We start from the raw sequence: 21,126 nt of genomic DNA on the forward strand, positions 1-21,126 counted from the left end.
TGGCCCTGAAGCTTGCAGGCATGCACAATATAACCCATTACAGTTTCAGACTTGGTACTTCCTTTCTTAAGAGGGGGACCAGATATGCTCTCTCTCAACTGTTCTCTGTAAGACATTGCAAAATTAAAGATCTTTCATGTGCTTTTACTTATTGGTTCTTTTTAGTGACACATGGCCATTTTGACATAATTGTAGAATCATGAAATATATCTTGTTCTAATTCAGATCCCAGTACCTCTCCTTCCCCTTCCTTCTCTCCACTCTCTGCTCCTTTCCCTCAATTGATCATTCTGCTGTTTATCTCTAGTTACTTTTTAAATTAATTTCTTGTTCATATACACAATTTTATCTGCTTTAATGGGAACATTTTTATAGTCACAAAGCCAAGATATTATTCCTTTTGCATAGTATCTTGTACTTCAGTTCTAAAGTGAATTTGGTGCATACCTATGTGAGTTTTCATTGAGAATTATTAACACACATGCAACTGAAATTTCACAAATTTCCATATTTTCAGTGACCATTCCTAGCATCCTTCAAGATCCTTACTGGGATATCTGTTCTATGGTATAGAAGGACCCAAATTCAGATATTCCATCTTCTTACTTTTGACATTCTCTCCTATTTTTTTTTCCTCCTTCTTATCCTCTAATTGAGAAAGTGGGCACTTTAAAAATACAATAATTAATATATACAATAAAATGTTTGCTATGCTTTTCAAATACAATAGGTGAGGTGCTTGCTATGATTTTCAAACCCCCATTCCCTGTATCACTTACTTGTCCTTTATCCTCCCAAAGCTTCCCCTTATACATGCTCCAGTCATGTCTAAAGTTTCTGCCCTCATAAATACACCCACAGTCTCATTCCCCAAATCTTCCATACCTCAACGTATGATGGCCTTTACTCTTCTGTAATCTCCACTCTCTACTTCTCTTTGGACAGAGTGCCCAATTCAAATAACATCTCCTCAGAAAAATCTCCCAGGGTTCTCCAGTCAAATGAGTTTCTTATTAACAGTCTTGTTAAATTCTTTATTTATTGAATCATGTAATCCCCAGTATATCTTTCTCTCACTTTTGTTTTGCCATTTTACATTCATTTGATTTTACCATACCTTGTAAGGCAGTCTTGTGCTATTTCAATTTGTACACTTTAGAATAATCTGGGAGACAAAGTTTAGCACAGAGTAATCAGAGAAGACCCAGGATGGGAACACAGACCTTTTTTTTGCATGGAAATCTCTTAACACTCCATCCTCACTGCCATGTGAACTATCACATTCCATCCATCCTGGTGGAGCCAGCACAGAATCAAGAAGCTATGAACAGATAGCAAAAAAAAAAAAAACCATGTAAAAAGTTCAGGACATTTCTTAGTTATTAAAGGACTGCAGTCTTCAGGATGGGTCAAAGAGACCAGCATTTTACAGGTGTATCTGAAAAATATTAGTGAGAGGAATAAAAAGGTTAGAGAATAATAGGAGAAATCAGAACAAAAACTTTAAAAAAAAGTGTTATTATGAACAAGAGTCAGAAAAGGGAGAATTGGGAGATAAAAGAGGGATACTCCCACCAGGCAAAGATAAGCAAGGAACCACAGATAAAGTGTATTCTTCTGATGTTTTGCTGAAGAGTTTTGCTGCTCCCCACTTCACTCCTTCTGTTATGTCTTCCTCTAACACCAGAAAAAGGAAGGCTTACAAGAGACCCTGGACAGTCAACACTAGTATGGTCGATATCAAGATACTCAGTACCAGCAGCCTCATTGCCAACTGACTGCATCTGATCAGTGTGCATCCCTATCTTTGTCCTGACTTCAGTCTTTGCAAATAAGACATGTGCAGGTCCCCCTTTGACCCCTTTATCTTCAGTTGGAATTGAGCCTAAGCCAGTGAAAGTTGAACCACCCTGAAATACTGAAAACTTTTCAACATCAATTGGGAAAAATATATTTACAGAATTTTATATTTCTTAGAAATTTTATATTTCTTAGAATCAGATGACAGTGACTTGGTCCTGAATGGGAAGAAAAAGAAAGAAAATTCAACTGGACTTGAAAACTTACCTATTTTCTTGGTAAGAAAGAGATGACATGTAACAAGATGATCATACTTTTCTATTTTTCAATTCCAGTTTACTGTGAAGATGAATAACATACAGGAAATTTGCAGCATAAAAAATATGCTTTAGATTCATTCACTCTTGCTTTCCATTGTAGAATCTATGGCAGAGGAGATGATCCAGATAGATCTTTATAGGAGGCCTAAGTTAGAATCTACCAAAGGATTTGGAATATTGACAGAAAATTTGTTACTTCTCTTTCTAAGAATTTCTAGAATGAAAAGAAAATATCACCACAGTTCCATGAAGAAGTACTCTTGAAGTCAATTATGTTACCCCAAAATATTCTCTTTGCCGAACATCTCATTTTCCTCCATCAAGTATTTATAGATATTTCATAAAACTCACAAGTGCGCAGCCTCCACAGGTAAGTACCACAACTCTTCCCAAAAAGTCCTGAAGGATTTGCTCAATGAGCTACTCACCATGGTTAACCCAGGCACACAGCAAACCATGAACCAATTAGTTCCAGGGAAGGATGGCGGGAGGCAAATTCAGTTGCCTTCCTGTTTTCTTGGTCTGTCCTTAGGGACAACTGCCCTTTCAGTTACCCAGTGAACCATCCCAGCATGCATTAAAAGTCTCATGGAGGTGTACACTATTAAAGCTACCAAAGGCTTTCTCCTATAAGTGGAATCATTTTGAATGGTAGTCACAATTCTCAGCACAGTTAAAACACAAGTAGACCGGATGGAATTGAATTCTACCTTCATTGCTTGTGTTTCTGGGACTGTAGGTACATTTCTTAACTTCTCCTAGATTCCCATTCTGAAACATGTTACCATCATGACTGGTGGTGTACAGGAGAGGTGCAGTGCTTTTACAGGACTTGGGCTTGATCCCCAGCACCACACACCTCCACACACACACATACACATGCATTATCATTAAATATAAATTACTACTAATGATTTAATAATTGATAATTTTGAATTATTCCTAATAATATTGAGGATATGCATTATAATACAAGTAGTTAGAAATAAAACTACTTCCCAAAATCTGCATAATTTTAAAAACATTTTGAAGTCAGTAGAGAAAGAGGATTTCAATAAAAAGTGTTTTTGCACATTTTCATTTTTAATTAGCATCTTAAAGTATAATTTATACACAATAAATGCAGCATTTTTAAGTGCACAGATGAATTTTGAAAAATGTATAGAACCATGTAACCACAACTGCACTGATGGAAAATTGTCAATTTTACTACTCTATTAAAGGAGCCAAGTTTTGGCTCTGTGTTCTCCTCATATTTATGTTCTATTTCTTTTCCTCCTGCTATTTATTTATTTATTGTTACATGGTTCTTTCTGAAGACCATGGTTCTTTCTGTGATTCTTTCCTACCATCAATGGATGCTGTTAATCTTTGGAGGTCTTTGATTTTAGTAGCATCCCCACCCCCACCTCATCTTCACTTGGCATTCTCTCTGAGCATATATTGGTCTTGGTGTTCATATTCTTTCTCATTATAAGGGCACATTTATGTTGGATTAGAATTCAATGTAATAACTTCCTCTTAATTTGGTTATCTGCAAATACTTTATTTGCAAATAAGGGCATGTTCATAGGTACAGGCATTTAGTTTTCAGTATCTTCTTGGGAAAATACAGTTCAATCCATACATCTTTTTGAGAGAAAAAATACTAGGTCTCTTCAAATTTCCTCCAAAGCTCTTCTGGGTTCTCTGCTTCAACTCTTTTTCTAGATATGACCCTGCTTCAGTACAAAGCCCTGATTCCTGACCTGTTCATGCCCAGAATCAGCAATCATTCCCAGGATAAAACCAGCCACAGAATAAGTCACGTCAGTGAAATTCTCATCTTCTTGGAGTCATACCCTTTTCATGGTGGTTTACCCGGCAATTTACCAGTACCTTATATGGCTGATTTTTTCTACTCTCTGGCATTTTTATTTGTTCAGGACATAAACATTTGGACCACAAAAAATATACACTTTCTAAACTTTGTTATTTATTTATTTACTTTAGAGGTGTGGTTTTGCTATGTTGCCCAAGCTGGTGTCCAATTCCAGATATCCAGTGATGAGTCCACCTCAGTCTTCTGTACTGCTGGGACTATAAGCACATGTCACCATGCCTGCTACTTCCTGTACTTCAAAGTTGTGTCATTGGATCTCTTTGTTAGAGTGTAATATTAGTGGAAGCAACTATAAAACTCAAAATACGTATAAGTTCCCTTTCCATTTTATAATTCTATACTCCTAGAAGGGGTTTCTACTGTGTCCAATGTGCTCAACAATTGCACTCTAATTCCCCTCCAAAATAAGCAAAAATGTTTACCTTCTTGGAGATTGTGTTATGTGAAGGTGGGAACAGACAGGAAATAATAAATAAAACAAGTAAGGAAAAAAGTTAGATAACAAATACTAATAAAGAGAAAAAGGGAGAATGGGGATACAGGTTAGTGGTAGAACACTGGTTCAATGGTTGTAAGGTCCTGGGTAGTATGATATTCAGAGAAGGAAGAAAGGGAGAGAGAGAGAGAGAGAGAGAGAGAGAGAGAGAGAGAGAGAGAGAGAGAGAGAGAGAGAGAGGAAGAAAAAACAGAAAAAGAAAGAAAGAAAGAAAGAAAGAAAGAAAGAAAGAAAGAAAGAAAGAAAGAAAGAAAGAAAGAAAGAAAGAAAGAAAGAAAGGAAGGAAGGAAGGAACAAAGAAACAAAGAAAGAAAGAAAAAGGGAGAAAAGAAGGAAACAAAAAATGTTTGATAAATAATAAGATGATCAGGTTTTAGATGGAAAAGCTGTATTAAATATGACCATTAGAAAGACCATACTGAATGTAGTCTAGAAGATCTTAAGTAGCTGAAACTACTAGTCAAGAATCTTATTACAAGAGTCCTTTAAGCAGAGAAGGCAGCTGGAAGAGATGATGTTTCAAGGTGAACACCTGCCTGATGTGGTCAAGGATCAAGGAACAGCAAGGAAGCCAGTATGGCTGAAACTAGGAGAGGACCAAGTGTGTAAGTGTCACAGGAGACCAATGAGACAAAGAATTTCAAATCGTTGTCAGGATTTTCCTCTTTACTCTGACTGAGATGGAGCCATTGCTGGGTTTTAAGTAAGAAGTCTCTCTGATGTTGCTTTAGTAATAACAATATTCTCTCGTAGTTTAGCTAAAACTAGACTTAGCAGATGAAGGGTGAAGATAGAAAGAGTGTTTACAGTTTATGTGCTGTAATATAAGTAAGAGATGATGGCAAGTAGACCAGGATAGTATGTATATTTTTGATGCATATTTTTTCTAATATGTTAGGTGTAAGCTGTGATTTCAACTCTTGACTTTCTGGTTTTAGAGGATGACTCTTGTGAGAAGGTTACAGACAAAGTATGTTTGAACCAAACATAATCAATCATTGCATGTGAAGATATCTATGCAACATGTAAAGGAAAATGTCAAATAGGTGACTACAGAAATTTGGAATTTAAGGGAGATATTATTTCAGTCACCTTTTTTGCTGATGCAACTAAAAGATCTGACCAGAACAATTTTAAAGGAGCAAGTGTTTATTTAAGGGCTCATGGTTTCAGAGGTCTCAGTTCATAGAAGTCCAGCACCAACTCTCAGGGCTTCAGGTGACCCTGAATATCATGGTGGAAGAGTGTCGCAGAGGGAAGCAACACCAAGGGTCCTGAAGTTCAGTTGTGTAGAGAGGAGTCTATCACATACTGTCACAGAAACTTCACCACTGACCATGAACTCTCCACATGGTGAGATACCCCTCACCTAACTTAGGAACTTCTACAGGTTGGCCTCAATGCCCTGATGAAGCTTAATCCCACTCATGAGAACAGAGAGGATGTGGAGGGACAGTGAAGCTTTGTGTTGAGGTCAGGGAAGCATTAACAACTCTGGGTTATCATTCTCTCCATTGGAATTCCCCATCCCCCAGGAACTCCAACTTTCCTGGAAGACACAGTGAGATATATTTTATTAGAAAATGAGCTCAGTCTTGAGCCACCAACATGAAGAAAATATTTTTAAAATGTTGAAAACCTTGCTTCTTTGCTTATGAGCAAATAAATGACTTTGAATAAAGTACATTTCTCATACTTTCCACTTAAATTTACTTTAAATAAAGATCTTATGAAATTTGGGAAATCATTTTTTCCCCTCCCACCCCTCTTTACCCTCTATACAGTACTTCCTTCCTCCATACTTGCCCCCTTCCCTAACCCTAACTCTAACCCTAACACTAACCCTTCCTTCCCCCCCATTATGTGTCATCCTCCACTTATTAGCGATATCATTCGTCCTTTGGCTTTTTGAGATTGGCTTATCTCACTTAGCATGATATTCTCCAATTTCATCCATTTGCCTGCAAATGCCATAATTTTATCATTCTTTATGGCTGAGTAATATTCCATTATATATATATATATACCACAGTTTCTTTATCCACTCATCAATTGAAGGGCATCTAGGTTGGTTACACAGTCTGGCTATTGTGAATTGAGCAGCTATGAACATTGCTGTGGCTGTGTCTCTGTAGTATGCTGATTTTAAGTCCTTTGGGTATAGGCCAAGGAGTGGGATAGCTGGGTCAAATGGCGGGTCCATTCCAAGTTTTCTAAGGAATCTCCACACTGCTTTCCAGAGTGGCTGCACTAATTTGCAGCCCCACCAGCAATGTATGAGTGTACTTTTCTCCCCACATCCTCGCCAACACCTGTTGTTGCTCGTATTCTTGACAATCGCCATTCTAATTGGGGTGAGATGGAATTTTAGGGTAGTTTTGGAGATTAGTGCTCTATCTGAAGTATGATTGGCAAAGATTTTCTCCCACTCTGTAGGCTCTTTCTTCGCATTGCTGATAGTTTTCTTTGCTGAGAGAAAGCTTTTTAGTTTGAATCTATCCCAGTGGTTGATTCTAGCTTTTATTTCTTGTGCTATGGGAGTCCTGTTAAGGAAGTCTGATCCTAGACCAACAAGGTGAAGATTTGGACCTACTTTTTCTTCTATAATATGCAGGGTCTCTGGTCTGATTCCGAGGTCCTTAATCCATTTTGAGTTTAGTTTCATACATGGTGAGAGATAGGCGTTTAGTTTCATTCTGTTGCATATGGATTTCCAATTCTCCCAGCACCATTTGTCGAAGAGGCTATCTTTTCTCCATTGCATATTTTTGGCACCTTTGTCTAGTATGAGAAAATTGTGTTTATTTGGGTTTGTGTCCATGTCCTCTATTCTATACCATTGATCTACCTTTCTATTTTAGTACCAATACCATGCCGTTTTTGTTACTATTGCTTTGTACTAGAGTTGAAGATCTGGTATTGCAATACCCCCTGTTTCACTCTTCCTGCTAAGTATTGCTTTAGCTATTCTGGGTTTCTTATTCTTCCAGATGAATTTCATAATTGCTTGCTCTATTTCTGTAAGGTACGTCATTGGGATTTTAATTGGAATTGCATTGAATTTGTATAGCACTTTAGGTAGTATGGCCATTTTGACAATATTAATTCTTCCTATCCAAGAACATGGAAGATCTTTCCATCTTCTATGGTGTTCTTTAATTTCTTTCTTTAGTGTTGTATAGTTCTCATTGTAGAGGTCTTTCACCTCTTTTGTGAGATTGATTCCCAAGTATTTTATTTTTTTCGAGGCTTTTGTGAATGGGGTAGTTTTCCTAATTTCTCTTTCTGAAGATTCATCACTTATGTATAAAAATGCGTTGGATTTATGGGCATTGATCTTGTAACCTGCTAACTTTACTGAATTCACTTATGAGTTCTAAGAGTTTTCTGGTGGAATATCCAGGTTCCTCTAAATATATAATCATGTCATCAGGGAACAGGGATAGTTTGAGTTCTTCTTTCCCAATTCATATCCCTTTAATCTCTTTGGTTTGTCTAATTGCTCTGGCTAGAGTCTCAAGAATGATGTTGAATAGAAGTGGTGAAAGAGGGCATCCCTGCCTTGTTCCAGTTTTTACGGGGAATGCTTTCAGTTTTTCACCATTTAGAATGATATTAGCCATGAGTTTAGCATAAATGGCCTTTACAATGTTAAGGAATGTTCCCACTATCCCTATTTTTTCTAGTGTTTTGAGCATGAAGGGGTGCTGTATTTTATCAAATGCTTTTTCTGCATCTATTGAAATAATCATGTGATTCTTGACTTTAAGTCTATTGATATGGTGAATGACATTTATTGATTTCCGGATGTTGAACCAACCTTGCATCCCTGGGATGAAACCCACTTGATCATGGTGCACTATCTTTTTAATATGTTTTTGTATGCGATTTGCTAAAATTTTGTTGAGAATATTGGTCTGAAATTTTCTTTCCTTGATGAGTCTCTGTCTGGTTTAGGTATCAGTGTGATATTGGTTTCATAGAATGAGTTTGGGAGGGTTCCCTCCTCTTCTATTTTATGGAATACTTTGAGAAGTATTGGAATGAGCTCTTCTTTAAAGGTTTTGTAGAACTCGGCTGAGAACCCATCTGGTCCCGGACTTTTCTTTCTTGGTAGGCTTTTGATGACTTCTTCTATTTCAGTACTTGAAATTGGTCTATTTAAATTGTTTATGTCCTCCTCGTTCAGTTTAGGCAATTCATATGTCTCTAGAAACCTGTTGATGCCTTCAGAATTTTCTATTTTGTTGGAGTATAGATTTTCAAAATAGCTTCTAATTATGTTTTGTATTTCAATCCTGTCTGTTGTGATATTTCCTTGTTCATTCCGAATTTTAGTGATTTGGGTTTTCTCTCGTCTTCTCTGTTAGTGTGGCTAAAGGTTTATCAATTTTGTTTATTTTTTCGAAGAACCAACTATTTATTTTGTCAATTTTTTGTATTGTTTCTTTTGTTTCAATTTCATTGATTTCAGCTCTGAGTTTAACTATTTCCTGTCTTCTACTACTTTTGGTGCTGTTCTGTTCTTCTTTTTCTAGGGCTTTGAGCTGTAGTTTTAGGTCGTTTATTTGTTGAGTTTTACTTCTTTTATTAAATGCGCTCCATGAAATAAATTTCCCTCTAAGTACTGCTTTCATAGTGTCCCAGAGATTTTGATATGATGTTTCTTTGTTCTCATTTAACTCTAAGAATTTTTTAATTTCCTTCCTAATATCTTCTGTTATCCATTCATCATATAATAGCACATTGTTTAATCTCCAGATGTTGGAATACTTTCTGTGTTTTACTCTTTCATTTATTTCTAACTTCAATCCATTATGATCTGACAGAATACATGGTAGTGTCTCTATCTTCTTGTATTTGCTAACATTAGCTTTGTGGCATAATATATGGTCTATTTTAGAGAAGGATCCATGTGCTGCTGAGAAGAAAGTGTATTCGCTCTTGGTTGGATGGTATATTCTATAAATGTCCGTTAAGTCTAAATTATTGATTGTGTTATTGAGATCTATGGTTTCTTTGTTCAGTTTTTGTCTGGAAGATCTGTTCAGTGGTGAGAGAGGCGTGTTAAAATCACCTAGTATTATTGTGTTATGGTCTATTTGGTCTCTGAAATTGAGAAGGATTTGTTTGACATACATGGATGAGCCACTGTTTGGGGCATAGATGTTTATGATTGTTATATCTTGCTGATTTATGCTTCCCTTAAGCAGTATGAAATGACCTTCTTTATCCCTTCTGACTAACTTTGGCTTGAAGTCCACATTATCTGAAATGAGGATGGATACTCCAGCTTTTTTGCTGAGTCCATGTGCATGGTATGTTTTTCCCCATCCTTTCACCTTTAGTCTATGGGTATCTTTTTCTATGAGGTGAGTCTCTTGCAGGCAACATATTGTTGGATCTTTCTTTTTAATCCAATCTGCCAGTCTATGTCTTTTGATTGATGAATTCAGGCCATTAACATTCAGGATTATTATAGAGATATGATTTGGTTTCCCGGTCATTTGGTTCATTTTTTAAATTTTATTTATTTATTTGTTTGACACAACTTGTTTCCTCCTTAATTTGACAATTCCTTTAGGATAATTCCTCCCTTTGCTGATTTGCTTCTTTGTTTTTCATCTCTTCCTCATGGAATATTTTGCTGAGAATGTTCCGTAATGCTGGCTTTCTTTTTGTAAATTCTTTTAGCTTTTGTTTATCATGGAAGGATTTTATTTCATCGTCAAATTTGAAGGTAAGTTTTGCTGGGTATAAGATTCTTGGTTGGCATCCATTTTCTCTCAGGGCTTGAAAAATGTTGTCCCACGCCCTTCTAGCTTTTAGGGTCTGGATTGAAAAATCTGCTGATATCCGTATTGGTTTCCCCCTGAATGTAATTTGGTTCTTTTCTCTCACAGCCTTTAAAATTCTGTCTTTATTTTGTATGTTCGGTATTTTCATTATAATGTGCCTTGGTGTGGGTCTGTTGAAATTTTGTGTATTTGGAGTCCTATACGCCTCTTGAACTTGATTTTCCATGTCATTCTTCAAATTTGGGAAATTTTCTGATATTATTTCATTGAATAGATTGTTCATTCCTTTGGCTTGTTTCTCTAGGCCTTCCTCAATCCCAATAATTCTTAAATTTGGACTTTTCATGATATCCCATAGTTCTTGTAGATTCTGTTCATAATTTCTTACCATCTTCTCTGTTTGTTCAACTTTGTTTTCAAGGTTAAACATTTTGTCTTCAATGTCTGAGGTTCTGTCTTCCAGGTGTTCTATCCTATTGGATATGCTTTCTATGGAGTTCTTAATTTGGTTTATTGTTTCCTTCATGTCAAGGATTTCTGTTTGGTTTTTTTTCAACATCTCTAACTCTTTATTGAAATGATCTTTTGCTTCCTGTATTTGCTCTTTTAACTGTCGATTGGTGCGATCAATCAATGCTTGCATTTGCTCTTTCATCTCATCATTCAGTGCGTGCATTTGCTCTTTCATCTCATCGTTTGCTTCTCTGATCATTTTAATTATGTACATTCTGAACTCCTTTTTTGTCATTTCTTCTGCCATGCTGTCATTGGGTTTTATTGATGTAACATCTAGATTTGTTTGCAGCATTTTCTTTCCTTGTTTTCTCATATTGTTCAGGTATCAGAGGACCGCTGAGATATTGCAGATTTCCTCTATTGACTTACAATGTCCCTGAAGATTTCTATATATATCCCCCCTTAGCCTTCAGTAGGCTGAAGTCTTGGAGGAAGTTGATAATGCGGTACTCCACAAGGAAGCTGCCTCTCTAGGAGTGGTGGCCTTCAGGTGGGGTATAATCCCTGCTAGTGGGCAGAGGTGCCTCCACTTGTTGACCAATGGTCATCCAAAGGGGACCTAGGCTGTGGGCTGAGGCAAGGCCTGTTTGGGCCTGAGTCTCTGGTTTTACCATCCTTGTGGGGAAACCTCACCCAGCAGGGAAGACTCACCCGGTGGGGAGGTCTCGCTGGTCAGTTCCCTCCTAGAGGTTCCCCTCAATTTACAGCTACCGCCTGGGCTGGGCTGCCTTCCTCTGCAAAGTTCCCAGAGGCCCGGCCCTACCTCCTGGGACTGGGAGCCTCACCCTTTGCAGATGACTCTCCTTAGGCTGCCCTTCCTCAGAGAATCTGCCCGCAGGCCTGGAACCTTCACTCCGCCCTAAGCCTGTCTCTGTGCGGCCCTTCCACCAAGAAGCCTCCTAGATCCTGGGACCCTGCTCTGTACCTAATCGCCTGGCTATGCGGCCCCTCCTCTGAGCAGCCACCTGGGGCCCTGTACAATCGCTCTGAATCCCAGAGACCCCCACACGCCTCTTCCTCCAGACAGCCGCCCAGTATTCCGGTGCGGTCACTAGGAGTCCAAGAAACTCACTGCGTGCCTCCACCTCCACCAACCACCCGTAGCCCTGGGCAATCAATCACTCCGAGTCGAAGTGACCCTCCCCGTTTCTCCTCCTTCTCCAGATAACTCCCGGGGTGTTCAGGAGCGGTCGCTCTGAGTGGCTCTGAGTCCACATGACCCGCAGCACAGGTCCTCTGGGCAACCGCCCGGAGCTCTGGTGCGGCCACTCAAGACCAAACGTCCCACCACGCTTCTCCTCCAGGCAGCCCCCCTGTGTTCAGGAGCTGTCACTTTAAGTCCAAACAACTCACCACTCGCCATCTCCTCTGAGCAGCCACCTGGAGCGCTAATGCAGTCACTGCGAGTCCAAAGGACCCGCCGCGCTCCTCCTCCTCCTCCTCCTACTCCTCCGGGCAGGCCCCGGGGTTCAGAAGTGGTCTGAGTCCAAACAGCTCGCCACGCAGCCCCTTCCCTGGTAACCGCCTGTAGCTCTGGTGTGTAGTCACCCCGAATCCAAGCGGCCGCGCTCCTCTTCCTCCTCCTCATCCTCAGGGCAGGCCCCGGTGTTCAGAAGCATCGTTCTGAGTCCAAACAGCTCGCCGCGCAGCTTCTCCTCTGGCAACCGCCTGTAGCTCTGGTGCAGTCACTCCGAATCCAAGTGGCCACGCTCCTCCCCCTCTCCTCAGGGCAGGCCCCGGTGTCCTGAGTCCACACAGCTCTCCTCGCCACTCTTCCCCTGGGCAGCCGCCGGAGCCCCAGTGGTTGCTCCGAGTCCCAGCGCTTTGCCAAGCGGCCTCCTTTACGGCGCTCCCAGCTGTCCGAGTTCACCGCTCCAGCGGGGGGAGGGGCGTCTCGCCGGCAGTTCTACTTCACAAAGTTTCCTGCGTTCCGGGACTACCGTCCCATCCAGGATGCCTCCCCAGGGGGTGAGAGTCACCCGGCTGCTTTGAGTTGGTCCCAAGCGTCTCAATATCTCCTCTTTTGAATCCTGAGTCCTGGAGCATCATGAAATGCAGCCACCCTCTAGGCCGCCATCTTGAAACCCCCGGGAAATCATTCAAACTGTACTTTATTGACATTTATCAACATTTTCTCTCAGAAGGAATTATATGTTGTGGGTAGTTTATGAGAATGGACTTTGCATGTGGGCATACTTCACAAGCTTCTTCCAGAACATGGAAAAGTAAAACAACATAGTCTATCTTGAAGTGGGGAAAAGGACAGGAAAAATCAGAAATGTGTTTAAATTTGTTTCATGAAAGTATTAGGGAAGAGCCAGGCACAGTGGGGCATGCTTACAATCCCATCCTCTTGGGAGGCTGAGGTAAGAGGATCACAAGTTCAAAGCCAGCCTCAGCCACTTAGTAAGACCCTAAGCAACTTAGCAACACCCTGTCTATAAATAAAAAATAAAAGGGGCTTGGAATGGCTTAGTGTTTAAGTGTCCCTTGGTGGAAGAAACTATTCTAGTGATGTGAGAAAGAAAGGCCTCTGAAGTTCACTCTCTTCTCATAGTCTCTTTTTTGAAATAACAGAGTTTAATATTGTTCTCTTTTTGCATTGAATATTCATATTAATTCCCATAAATTTGCAGATACTTAAGGCAGGCATTTACCCTCAGGATCCCCAAGGATACCTTACCCTCCAACCCAAACATGAAGATCATCCAGTAGGCTACTTTATTGGGACAGAACAAGGGCAAAGGCAGGCATTAGTGTCAGTGAGTTAAGCTCCAACATACTGAGTTTAGGATGTGTAAACTGTTCACTTCTCCATATAATTTGTTTAAGTTCATCTCTTCGGGATGAAAGAAAGTCTTTGAAGATAGTTTTATGCTATCTCCATGGTGGTTATGATTCCAGGTCCCACCACTTATCTGGTATGGGAATCTAAGCAACTGTCTTACTCTCTTTAATTTTGATTTCCTATTTTTTGTAAAAGGCAATTAGTAAGAAAAGTATTTATTTCAATATATTAATGTTAATTTCTCATATTTCTAATCTTGTCTTTGTTTTTAAATTACTATGGGAAAGATGCAGAATGAAGAGGGAAAGAATTTATTGAATACTTGTATGGGAATATTTATTTTACTTTTAAAGATATGTGATTTTCCACTCTCCAGGGAAGAGCTGTATCTGACAAGGTGTTGAACATTAGAAAGATTACATTACAAAATCGCTTGCATGCCTTGGAGACCACATCTCTACCCAGCACACTTTCTAGGTATGCATTGCCTGCAAGGTGTCTTCAATGAGGACTCAGAGAGAGGTCCAGAGGTGAGGGAAGAGAGGAGGGAGACAGGGATTAAGGCAGGTAAATGGCATGAATAGGTTGCATCATAATTTTGCTGAAGAACCTAGAGGCAACCAGCAAGCCCAAGTGTCTAAGAGAAACTTGTCAGAGAACATCACACCCCAACTCTGGGTTTCTGTTACTGATGTTCTGGAAGAATCTTTAGAAAGGTTTGTGATGTGTCACCTAAAGAATCTGAGTCTCAGCTTCCTCAGCAATTAAAGGGGAGCATGAAGACATACTCTTACAAGATTTCCATAGAAGTTTAAAAGACACAACATATGAAGAGAAAAAAAAAATCTTTAGTTCAGATGAGGGCAGAAAAGTATTTGTATGTTCTCATTAGTTCATCTTCAAAATGAGAAATTGAGACCCTGAGAGTGAACTAAATCACCATGTTCCCATAGTTAATAACACAACAGTCAAGATTCCAATCTTATAATTGTATGTCTAAAGAACTCTTATATTGATAAGATATCTATTCTAGATTTGGAAAACTTTATTAGTCCCGATGAAGGTGCCTTGAGTGTGTGACTGAAAATAAAGCCAGTGACCCGGAGGATGAAGGTCAAGGAAGAGTGGGAGGGAACACTGTGCTCCCACAGTGTGCTTTGTTTTAATAAACACTTTTTTCTCCTTGCCAACCTTTTGCATCTCACTCAGTTTTTTGTTTAGGTTGTCAAGAATTTGGACCCTGGCTGGGCCTGGTGGGACTCACCTGTAATCTCAGAAGCTTTGGAGGTTGAAGCAGGAGGATAAGAGAGGCCCCAAGCAACTTAGTGAGACCCTGTCTCATAATAAAAATAAATAAATAAAACTAGGGACACAGCTCAGTTCAATCCCTAGTACCAAAAGCAAGGAAAAGCACCCTGACCTGCCCATGCCTCTGAGGACTCTTGGTCTGCTGCAGAGCACATGCTTTGTCTGGAGGATGTTTTAGACTCTAGTCTTAATCACTCCTTCACTTGCCCAAGAGACAGGAATGAAATCCACTTCTGCTCTACCTATTCTGAATCTAGCATTATGTACTTGTCTACTTTAGGCCTATCATGAGAGATGAAGGAAAGGCTGAAAAGAATATTATTTAATATTTTCTTCCACAAACTCAGTAACAATACTTTGATTTTACATAATGGACATTTTATTAATGCTAAAATTCTAGGGTAAGCTGTTTAAATAAATGTATTTTGTAAGATGCTAAGTAAAGTGAGACTAACAAAATTTAGCTATGGTTATGACATGTAATGTATCTAAATTTCAATAATCTCTATATTGATTATTGCTCAAATAGGTTTGTTTTTACTTGAGTAAAAAAATTAAGATCACCAAGTAAACTGAAATGTAATTCTCACGTGAAGTCTTATTACTTATTACCTTGGCTTCTATTCTCCTCTTCGGGAGAAAAAACATCAGTTCACTCTAAAGACAAGTTTGGTACTGACTTTGCTAATAATATGGTTCATCAAGAGTTTTCTCCTTTTTATACACAAAAGAGATGTTCATTACTGACTTTTTTATGGACTTCACCTTCTCTTCTTCTCTCAAGCAGATTGGTAAGAGGTGGTCACCTGACCCAAGAGAAACTCATCCATGAACAGAACTGTACCAGTCAGATAGTATCTCCCAAAATTCAAAAAGTGACTCAAATTTTGTAGCAGATGGTAATGGAACTACTGAATGATGGAGTCCTGTGTTCCATGGAGACCTATAAATAAGGTTCTAGAAAAACTTCGCTCTCTGTCTTTGTTGGGTATTGATTATTTTTTCTCAGTGTTTACATCAGTGTCCTAAGTATAAGCACTATTTCACTCTAAATATTTTAAATCTCTGTTTCTTAACTCTAAAATATTTTATTTTCTCTACAATGCTTTGTCAAAACATTGGGTTATTGGCAAACTCATTGAAGGACAATTTATCTTTTCACTTGTTTTTTCTTTGATGAGTACCTTCTAAGTACCATAAAATTCAACTCTTTTTAATTTAAAAATGAGGATACTGAGTTGAAACTCAAAGTTTTCAACTGAGTAATGTGAATGTGAATGTGTTATTTCCTGACTCCCCATGGAAATGCTTTTTCTAATACATTGCAATTCCACTGATTATATGACATCGATCTACACAACTATTTTTTCTGAGACCACTGTGACTTCTTTGAACTTAGATTTACATATTTAAAAAGTTTAATGCTTTATTTTTCATCACAAAGAGCAACCCATCTATTCCACACTTTTCATATGGCATTTTTCATGTCCTTATTCCTGAAAGTATAAATCAAAGGATTGAGCAAAGATGTTAGAATAGTGCAAAATATTGCAACAATTTTGTCGAAGGAGAAGGCAGATGGAGGCCTTGCATACATAAATATGCATGGCACAAAGAACAAATCCACAACAACAAGATCCACAGGTGGACAGAGCTTTCTGACGCCCTTCAGAACCGATGGTCCTCAGAGAGAAAAATATGACCCCATAGGAGACAAGCAGCATGGAGAAGATTATGAGGCAGATAGACCCACTGTTGGCTATCACCAAAAGGCAGAAGATGTGTCAGTGCAGGCCAGCTTCAGCAATGGGTATAAGTCACACATGATGTGATCAATGATATTGGGGCCACAAAAGGGCAGATGGAAAGTAAAGAGAATCTAGATGATGGAATGTAAGAAGCCCCCTGTCCAGGCCACCCCCACCAGAATGCCACGGAGCCTCCCATTCATGATGGAAGAGTAGTACAAGGGCTTGTAAATGGCCACATAGTGGTCATTGGCCATGGCTGTGAGGACAATCACCTCTGCCCCAGCCAGGAAGTGCTCAGTAAAGATCTGCAGCATGCAGCCTTCAAAGGAGATGGTCTTCCTCCCATAGAGGGAGTCTGCAATCATTTTGGGGGCAATGGCAGAGGAGAAGCAGGGGTCCAGGAAGGACAGGACTGCCAAGAAAAAGTACATGGGGGAGCCCAGCAGTGCAGGGCTGCAGATGGTCACTACAATCAGCATGTTGCCCACAACAGTTGCAATATAAACTAACAAAAATACCGTAAATACTATTTTCTAAACATTTGGATTCTGTGAAAGCCCCAGGAGCACAAACTCAGTTACAATACTTTGGTTTTTCATAACTTTCAAGAAAAAGGTCAGCAATACGGATGACAGGCAGCATCCAGTTACAGTAAGGATGAGAAGTAGTCTTTATCTCAATTGCCAGCTTTGATTAATTAGTAGTGGCTTCATGAAGTGAATTACTGAGAAGCATCCCTGGATAGCATGGAACAAGAGCTGGGTTAGTTGATACCATCGCCAATCAGAATACTGCCTTATCTACAAAGAGAAGAAATAGCATGCAGTTAAGATGCCATCGAAAATTATGGCTACTCTTAAATATTTCTTGAAACCTCTGAACTAAATTGGGTCTTTAAGTGAATTAACTCATTCCTTTTAAAAGAGAAAGACCTAGGCAAAAGATCTTAACTCTATGTTTAATACATAAAAAGTACAGACTAAGTGTTGTTTTTTTTCCTAATTTTTTGTCCTTTTAAACATTTATAGCAATAATGATTCAATGTTGTGTTGATGACTAAGTAAAATAATTCAAGAAAAGCAATTTTTCAGAACCCAATGCTGGAAGCTGTCAGTGCTAGGTCTTATGTCATAGATGAGAGGTTCATTATTAAAGATTGAAGTTCAAGTCAACAATGGTTCCTAGATCTGGGATTTTAAACTTAATCCTGAGTACTACCCAAAGCCTGTCACAGAATCAACAGCGAACAAGGTGGAGATGTTTCATTTACAGCAAGGACCTCAAAGTAGGGCTGACCTTTCTGCAGGCTCCATTCACCTGTAAAAGTCAGAGCCTTTGGGTCCTTTGTTCATGTGTGAAAGATGTATCTTGATAAAGGAAAATGAGAATGATGTGGGATCAGAAGTTACACCCATATTTCACCTCAATAATGATTCCAGATTTTGATTTAATTTTCAATTTAACACACAACCTTGAAGAGTGACTGTGTTCTCATCTGTACCTATAACTGATGTGTCTAGTAATGTGACCACTAGAGTGCGTGTGTATATGTGTACAGGTATGCTCATGTTACGTATGCATGTACCCGTTGAATAGGTGAATGAAAGAATGACAGAATCAGTGTGTTAGAAATGAGCTGATTTTATGAATGACAGTTACCAGAAATACCTTAAAATGTCTATGAAATTTAAAAATATAGAACTGAGTATGTTAGAATTTGTTCTTTATCTTACTTTAGAACAACCATTTTCATTATTTCCCAATGTATTAGACACCCTTAAAAGTTTCCTGTACTATGTATTCCATATGCAGTTAAAAATTGTCACCAAGACAACAGAAATGTAAACCAACCGTACAAGGTCATTAGACCAAGACAGCAGTCATTTATAAAGAGTTAAAATCAACATATAATGCAGTGGTGGTCTGCTTAGTCCAGGGCCACAGCAGGAAAGAGAATAAAGTGACATATAAGAATATCAGCTCCAGACTCTTGCAAACCTGGACTCAGATTCAAGCCTTTCTACTTGTTTGGCATTAACCATTTATTTGAAAATTCATGAAGTTCTCAAAGCCTCAGATATCACTTGTGTTAATGGGTATAATAAGAGTGCTTATGGTAGGGTTCTGTGAGACTCAGATAAGGACATGGACATGAAGACACTAATGCAGTGTCAGACACAAATATATTCACCACACTTTAGATTTCCTTAATAATGCCTTAAGACATTTTTGTGGCCTCAGACCCTTTACATTTTCACAGTCCTATTTCATGCAATTTTGTTGTAAGGGAAAAAAACTTTTCTTATTGAGTTATGAAAGACTTAAGCTCTGTATTAAATGAGTAATTAATTTTTAAGCTTACAACTTCTTTACCTAGTAAATTGTAAGAATATTTTAGCATTAAAATGTTTATTAGTTATTAGCAAACAAACTCTTTCTTTGTTCAGAAAAAGAACTTACAAAATTGTTGTTAAAACTTTAATGATGTAAAGTAAAGTGTCGTTTTGGTTTATGGTGACAAGGTTTAGGGTTTTATGTCACTTAATGGATAATTGTTTAAATATTATACGTTGTTCTGTATTGAAACCTGAAACAGAAAAGGCAGTAGTGAAAAATAAAATAAATATTGAATAAAATCTTGTGTTTTCTTCAGACACAGTTTTGACAAATGTTTCCATGGTAATGCAAGATGATAATATTGGTACTAACTGAGGAATATTCTGGAATTTTTTAGATCATCTGTGTTACTTTTCTTATAAATTTACTCCAATACAAAATATTAATTAAAAATTTAAAAAACTTCAAAATTTAATTATCCTTTGTCATTCAACAAACAACTATGTCTCAGTCCCTTGTCCTATAAAGTAGTAATAATAACACTTGTTCAAAGTCCCTGACTCTTGAGAGCCGAAGAGATGTTATTTTGAACATGCTTTGCAAATTAGAGATCAAAAACAAGTTGTGAAATTTTGACATCAGCATTATTTTAAAGACATAAAAAGTGAGGTGAAAAAATAAATCAATTGTCATGATCAGTAGATTTTATAACTATATTTTGAACAGTAAATTTTAAATGCATTTATATGTACATATAAGTCACATTTGCATATAGTTTTAAAATAAATATTGGTATTAGAAACAAGGTTTAGATTAGTGCTACATTCTTTTATCATCCTCTCTGAAGTGCTTTTTTAAATTCACAGTATTTTTAATTGGAGATTTTTTTTTTTCCCTGCAATATTATGTGTCCTTTATCTGTGTAGCTGAAACTCTCCTGCCCCTGACTTTGAGGCTTTCTTCATATTTCAGTCTTTTTCTATCCTCCCAATGTGACTCTGCTGATTTCCCCAAATGTCTTAACTTCCATGCACTTAATATTTCTGGAAATTTAAAAAAAAATTTAAAAATCACCTTTTCTCTTTCCAACTTTGTCCTTCCTGGTGACAGTTCCAGATTTCTTTTCTGCTATCTTTGTGCTTCAGTTCATTTTAAAAAGAAATGTCACCATGATGAGCAACACAGTAGTTCAGTTCTTTAAGGATTTAAGACTTTTTGAGCAATTCTGAGGCAGGCATGTAACACTGACATCAAATGAACATAGGAAAAATTTAGGGGACACATTTAAAATCAGAAGACTCTTCTGTGATTTGAGTCACTCTTTCTTACCTTTAATGACTTTCCAGGTACATTTGTTAGTGCAGAGATTTGGAAATAGTGTTTTAGATCCCCTTTATAACTCTCAGTGTCAGAGAAGGACTTAAATTTACCATGTTTCAACACCAGTTTCTTTTATACATCTTCAGAATCTCCTACTTTTTAATATAAAACAGTAGGATGAAAAGAGTTAGAAGATGTATGGTAAAGGAGAACATGTTTAAAAGTGTAAGTAAAAGGTAACTGGAGATCTAAAACAATAGCAGGCATTAGTGGTATTTCTAAGCTACTTGAATTTATCTTGAAAATATAAAGCTGAACATAATTTCAGTTTCATGAGATTTGAAGTAATCTGTGTCCCTAAATAAAATGTGGTTTACTGTGTTATAATAGCTGCTGTCTATTGAGCATTTATTATATTATTAATTGCTGTCCTATAGGCTCCAAATGTATTTTATCTGTTTCCATATATTTAGAGCTTAATAGTATTATAATTTCCTTAAAGATGAGGAGTCTGTAAACCAGAAAGTATTTGAAACTATTAAACACAGATACTCACCTGTCATAGATAGATCCATGCATTGCATTTAACCTGGCACCCAACTACAACAGCAATGGTTTTAAAAGCTTATGTCACAATTTAAAACCATTTCTCAAAATGAAAACACTTGAATTATAAATCACACCCTTATCAACTCCTTTAAAATTATAGTGATGATAACCTCTGTTGTCTATGGAGAAAAGTCTATTTGGTGGTGGTCAAAATGTGATGTTTTCATACAACCCCTCCTTCTACTACCAAGAGAGAGAGGA

At 38.1% G+C, this 21,126-nt stretch overlaps 2 pseudogenes across 2 annotated transcripts in view; both read right to left on the reverse strand.

The window, feature by feature from the left end:
- The window catches only part of LOC306639149 (olfactory receptor 4C16-like), a 469,263-nt pseudogene that overhangs the window by 43,361 nt on the left and 404,776 nt on the right, over positions 1–21,126 (reverse strand). The gene's annotated exons all lie outside the window — the stretch shown is intronic.
- On the reverse strand, positions 16,377–17,258 carry LOC306639184 (olfactory receptor 4C15-like; annotated as a pseudogene). Its single transcript has one exon. The product of its transcript is annotated as an olfactory receptor 4C15-like (transcript).

This window comes from Sciurus vulgaris (genome assembly GCF_902686455.1).
Source record: "Sciurus vulgaris genome assembly, chromosome: 11".
NCBI classification, from domain to species: domain Eukaryota; kingdom Metazoa; phylum Chordata; class Mammalia; order Rodentia; family Sciuridae; genus Sciurus; species Sciurus vulgaris.